This window comes from Austrofundulus limnaeus, unplaced genomic scaffold (genome assembly GCF_001266775.1).
Source record: "Austrofundulus limnaeus strain Quisiro unplaced genomic scaffold, Austrofundulus_limnaeus-1.0 Scaffold0, whole genome shotgun sequence".
Lineage (NCBI taxonomy): Eukaryota > Metazoa > Chordata > Actinopteri > Cyprinodontiformes > Rivulidae > Austrofundulus > Austrofundulus limnaeus.
In genome coordinates this window covers 5,584,686-5,591,083 of record NW_013952402.1, presented here as the reverse complement: position 1 = coordinate 5,591,083, position 6,398 = coordinate 5,584,686, and the positions used below count along the sequence as shown (strand labels likewise).

Here is a 6,398-nt window from a genome sequence, read left to right as displayed (position 1 = left end):
GTAGAGGCACAGTATAAAAGTAGTGTTGGTATTCACAGGTCTATCTAAAATAGTTTTAATGTTGAGTTTGGGGTATTTTTGAATTGATGTTAAAATATTACTTGGCCTTGAACAATTTAAAAATAACTATGGAAAAAATAATCTGAAAGTGTAGGTATTGTTCTCTAAATAACTGCACACACACACACACACACACACACTACTGTAACCCATGAAAATGATTCCTGTGAAAATGGCAACAAAAATACAACAAAAGTTGATCAGTTTGGGTTTTCAGTGCTGATCTTTTAGAAATTAGTGCAATCAATAGTAGATTTTTTTTAAATTCTTTTACTCACATATGCAAATATTTTATTTTTCCTGCCATTTTTTGTTTATTTTGATTCTGATAACTTCTTCAGAGTGCTGGTATCCACTAGAGTCCACTCTTGGTTTAGACTAACATGACTTTCCTTTTTCTCTGACACTTTTACCCCCCTTCATCCTCTCCCTCTCTCTTGCTCAGTCTATCTCAATTAATACCCTCTCTTCTCCCATCGAGGGCCTAATATACATTAGCTTTCTAAATCGAATCCTCTGGAAAGAGCCGGGGAGATTAACGCTGCTGGTTTGACTGGCACATCGCTAGATTTATATTCAGCGCGAACCGCAGCCGAGCACAGATTACATACACAGATGCATGAATGCAGCCATGTGGTCAGCCACAGTGAACATAGTGGTGGAGAGTTTAGACTGTGGAGTAGGAAGCTTTTTTTTCAATAAACTCACAGGAGAGGAGCTGGAAGTGTGTGTGGTGATAACTGGGATCTCTCATGGTTGCAGCGGCTGTGGATTGTTCAGACCTTTTATCACGTCGGTTAAATTATTCTGATTGGCTGCTGATTTCCTGATGGCGTCCCTCTGTGTTTGTTGTGTGCTTGGTGTTTGATTGAGAGCCCGTGTGGATGCATCCTTGCATATGGGATGTTTTGAGTGTGTGCTGTGTGATTTCTTGACGGAAGCCCCGTGTCATCATCTGTTGCCGTTGCCACCTGTCTCCACGGTGATTGTGTTGCGTCTAATCACTCAATGGGATTTGTGTTGGTAAAACAAGGCTCTTTTCTATGACGAGGGCCTCCCCCCAGTGTGTGCACGTGTGTTTGGGAGTAGTGCGATGCTGGGAACCACACGGGGCTTTTAAATCAACACAGTCAAGATCCTGCTGTACTGCTTTACATTAGAGAAATTCTTCCTGTTTCCTGTCCCAGCCACTCCTTGTGAGTACTCCAGTCAGACAACCATGTAATGGGCTAAAGAGAGACAAGAAACAGATGATTTTCCAGTTAGTCGCCTCACTAATGCTAACAGGACATGTCATACAAGGAAAATGTAAAAGAGGGAGGATGAGGAGGCTAAGTAGTTGAAAAAAAGTTGAGGATTTTTTTTAAATTTTATTTATTGTTTTTTTTTTGAGGAAAGAAAGTTCAGGACAGCATGGAAAATGTATGCATGAAACATTATAAATAAACTAACAACTCATTGCAAATGCAGGTTGACATACTTTATTTTAAAGGGGCAGTATTATGTGTTTCTCAGGCATACATTTAAATACTATACCATAATAAAGTATTTATGGCACATTTTAGCTGTTATTAAAATGCTGTTTTTATGTTTAAATAGAAAATTAACTTATCTTCTCTTCACCTCCTCTTCTAAACGCCTTGAAATTGGCCTCTGTCTCTTTAAGAACCACCATTCGCTTCAGTCTCGCCCATTTCAGTGCGGGGAGGGGGTCTGCCATGATGCAGCTTACTTGGCATCTGAAAATACATTTCCTCAAATGTATTTTTAATATGAAAAGAGCTTCACTGAGTGAGAACCCACTAATGCCCAGGTCACACATCAAGATTTAAAAATTGTCAGTTTATTTTCAAAACCGGAGAGACCCCACACACAACAATTAAAAACCATAGAAGTACGTAACAGGTTTGGTTCTACAATGTACAGCCACACAGCAAAATACAACAATACACACAAACAGATGTCAGACGGGAAATCTCACAAAACCTCTCGAGATCAAATGTGAGTTTTTTGATTGATTGATTGATTGATTGATTGGTTGATTGATTTTTATTTATTTAAGTGTCATGCCCCTTCCGGAGCCCAGCCCTCATGGGCCTTATAATACACTCCACACATAATACATAACAGAATGACTACATTCATATCACAAAACCCACAACAAATATCATCATCACAGTCAGAGACTCATCCAGGATACAGAACATGCTGTCTTCTTTCCCAGGCTTTACAAACAAAAACAGCAAATGCAAAAATTTCTCTGTTATAAATCCAACTTAAATTTTTTTCTTCAGATAACCAAAATACATCTACATTATGTCTATTTATACTTTCAAATAAAGAAAATCTTAAATCAGAATACAAAGGACAATAGAGAATAAAATGATAATCATCTTCAACTACATTAAGATCACACAGAACACAAACTCTCTCCTCTTCAAGGAGACCTTTATAACTACCCACTTCCACTGCCAGGGGCAGGCTACCCGTTCTGACCTGGGCACAAAGGGACCGTTGTTTTCGGGATAAATTTAATTTTACTTAACGTTCAGTACAATACTCTTCCTTAAACTGAATGTAACTTCTCAATTTTGGTTTTCTACAAATGTCCAGTTTCCATTGTTTTTTTAAACCCATTAAAAATATATATTTTGAAAATAATTAAAATTGCATTGCAGTTTATTTACATAAATATAGTTTGCATCAGAAGTGGCTAACAATATAGCAACTTCCTTTGCCCAAGGATAATTATTGGAACAGTCCCATTAAAAAAAATCTTTTTGGTCAGCCTGACGTCTGGCAGCCGAGTGAGACCTCCCCTCCTTCCCCTGCACCCACACTTCACCCGTGAGAATAAGGGTTGCCAATCTGTGCCAGGCTGTGGAACATTAGTGCCATGCAAAATTTAACAGGACTAAGTCAGGCTTTTAGCATCAGGCGGGTGTAGTCTTTATATGTTTGGAGGCAAGCCTGCAGCAGAAGCAATCTGATTAACTAACAAGGGAGTGCTTCTGCTGCAGAGAATGATGTTTAATGTTTGTGACCAGATGTATGCTTTCACATGTGTGAAGAATGTGTGTGCTGGCATAAAAGAATCTTCCATCCTTTTCAGTCTATACGAGAAGATGAAAGGGTGAATATTAATGCACCAATGTGTGAAACAAAACACTGCAAATTGTTGTTTGTGTCTTTTAGGGTGAAAAAGTTACACATTCTCCTGTTTTTTTTTAAAATTTTTATTATGGATATTTTAGTGTCTCTTAAAATGGGAATTGGTGTTTTTTTCACAGTGTTGGTGCCAACCTTCTATACAGAATCACAGATGTATTAAAGGACAGCACAGATTTCTGGTATGCAGGCATTAAATATGGGCAATCACTCAGAAAATACATTTATGAATATAAAAATGTGGTGTTAAACAATAAACAGTGTGAGAAAAAACAACTAGATAAACAATCGTTCACAACTTCATTTGCAGAGTCATAAAGTAAAAATATTTTGGTTATCTATACTTTAGTAATTAAATTTTAACCACTCATGTGTACTCAATGCTTTTACTTTGATTACTTAGGTAAATTTTACATCAGAAACTTACCTTTGATACTTAAGTACAGTAAATGTCAGATACTTTAAGACTTTTACTCAAGTCAAATTCATGGAGGAAAATTTTACCACAATAATTTTATGGTAAGATACTTGTACTTCTACTCAAGTATCACATTGAGGTATTATACAAGACTTTTCATTCAACCCATTCTCACTCCTAACTTGTCACATATTGATGCTTGGTCAGGTACCGTCTGCGTCCAGTTTTGACACGCTAGGTACCCCCCTCGCATTAGTTATTGACGAGATGAGATGGAGGAGGAGGAGTGCGTTGTCATTTTTTGAAAAGAATAGGAAATGCACAACAACTGTCCCAGACCTTAATTTAACTTCTATTAACCACAAACTGTACATCCTATCCCTGACCTCAGTACCTAAAATTAACCATTAATCCTGATCCCTAATATTAACCACAGACCCCCAACCCAAAGACCCCGTCGCAACCTGGAAAAGCCACGGTCGTCAATAACTGACGCAAGGGGGTTACCCGACACGTCAAAACTGGACACAGACGGTACCGGACCAAGTGTTAATATGTGACGAGTCGGGAGTGAGAACGTGTTAGTTCATTTGATACATTGGAGTGGATTTTTTGATTAGACAGCTTCAAACTCCTTATTTACCCTCACTTCAATATTTTGAAGCTCTTGTTTAGCTGTAATTATAACAAACTAGTGGTTCTTAATTTACAGTAGATTCCCAGAGAGCAACGTTAAAGACACAATGACAGCTGATGCATCCAAGACACAAAGCTGATTAAATCTTAAACTTTCAAAATCTGGTTCAGATATGAAGATTTTTTTTAATCTTACCTGCTGTAGATACATCTTTGAATAACCTCAGTTTGGAGAAATATTTTAAATCTGACTGGACTGGCAAGAGCTTGAAGACCAAAGTGGATTACTGCACTCAAACCAACTTGAATCTTTAAAAATGTCATAGTGGTTCAGATAAATGTTAAGATATGAACTACGGTTGGACGATAAATCGATTTAATCGATTAATTCAAATTTGACATTTATAAAGATTTAATTTTGGGAAAATCTATATATTTTTTCCCACCATTGCACTCTTTTGGGCTTCTGTAGTTCAGAGGTCACCCTACCTGTCCCTCAAGATGCTTGGTACACAACATGACAGTGAGGCAGCTAGCAAAAAGAATCTACTACCCAAGAAAGGCACTGTTAGGTTTCGCAACCTCGGACTTAGAGCAACAAACACCTCACTGCAAAATCTGTTTGAAGGCTCTTGCTACAAAAAGCAGTACAACAAATTTGTTTCAACACCTGAAACATAGGCACTGAGTGGGAAGCAAATTGTTTAAAACTGACAATTGAATTTGGGATGAAAAAAAAATCGGATATTTTTTTGGGGGGCCATATCGCCCAAACCTTCACATTATCGTACACCTTACATTGTAAAGTTATTGACAAAGAATCTTGTGTTTCTTTACAAGTACATACAAGTTGTGTCAGTAGCCTGTAGCTGTATTAATGATTCTGGTGCAGCCTGGAGTTTTTCCAACACAAATATCATGTTTCTGCTGTATACGTTTTTAAAGTTGTGTTCAAATAAACTGTTACAAATTTAAAAAAAATTGGACTTGGCTTTGAGACAGCAGTAAATCACTTTGGTCTCACACACACTTGGACTAGCCATTAGCTTATCAGCACAGTCAGAATTAAAATCTGTTTCTCCAAACTGAAGAGTCTTGGAGTATATTCTATGCATTATTATATGAATTATATCTTTTATATCCTGCTCCACTATGCTTCGCCTCCCTCTGAAGCTTGACCCTCATCTCTTGTCTGCCTCTCTCCTCTTTAGTTCACCGTTGTTTCATTTCCTGCTGACACTTTTTATCTGCCTGAGCGGCCAAGTCCCTCTTATGTACATATGCTAGATTTCTTTATCTTCTTCTCATTTTATCCACCCACGTACACACTCGCGCACTGATTCTTGTCCTGGCATTCTGAATTCACTGCCTCGGTAAACTGCGATACCTGCCCACGCCATCTGACCTCCAGTTAATCCGCCATCTGACTCTTCTTACTGCCTCTTCTGCTACTCAGCCCTCTCTGACAAACAGCAGCTCGTGAATAATTGCAGTGAGGGAGAAATTTTCAATGCATACGAGATGGGTTTTTCTCTCTCCGCCTTCCCTTCTGAAAGTTTATCCTTTCCCCTTAATCCTCACCTTGTTTAACTGAAGAGCCCAGTTTTAGACACTCACAGAGACACACATGATTTGGGTGACTGCAGGAGGAACTGCATAGGAAACTTATCTCTCCCTGGCACTGTATTATTTGATACACACGTTCAAATATCAACCGTTCGGTGCTCAAGTTAATGCTCACCCAGTTTACCCATACAACTGTCCAACAGAGCACTATGCACAAGTGTATTTGTGTCACTGAGTAGGTGTGTGAATGCAAGATCATACATTATATTGAGTGTTTTAACACTGTCGTGATTTGTGCAGCTCCGTGTTGTCAAGTGGGAGAGATGGCACGCCTAAATACACACAAACATGATAATGCACACACAACACAACAATGCATCCCACAGAGAGCGATTTTTGAGAGTTATTGTTGTGTTCACTTGACAAATAATACAGACAAACCTTGACTCCAGTGTGTGTGTGTGTGTGTGTGTGTGTGTGTGTGTGTGTGTGTGTGTGTGTGTGTGTGTGTGTGTGTGTTTCTCTCTCTCGTGGCGCATTGCTCCGCGTG

The 6,398-nt window shown here is 38.6% G+C and overlaps 1 protein-coding gene across 2 annotated transcripts in view; it reads left to right on the top strand.

The window, feature by feature from the left end:
- Positions 1-6,398, top strand: part of camkmt (calmodulin-lysine N-methyltransferase) — a gene marked incomplete at its 3' end in the record, with an annotated part of 77,418 nt that overhangs the window by 26,990 nt on the left and 44,030 nt on the right.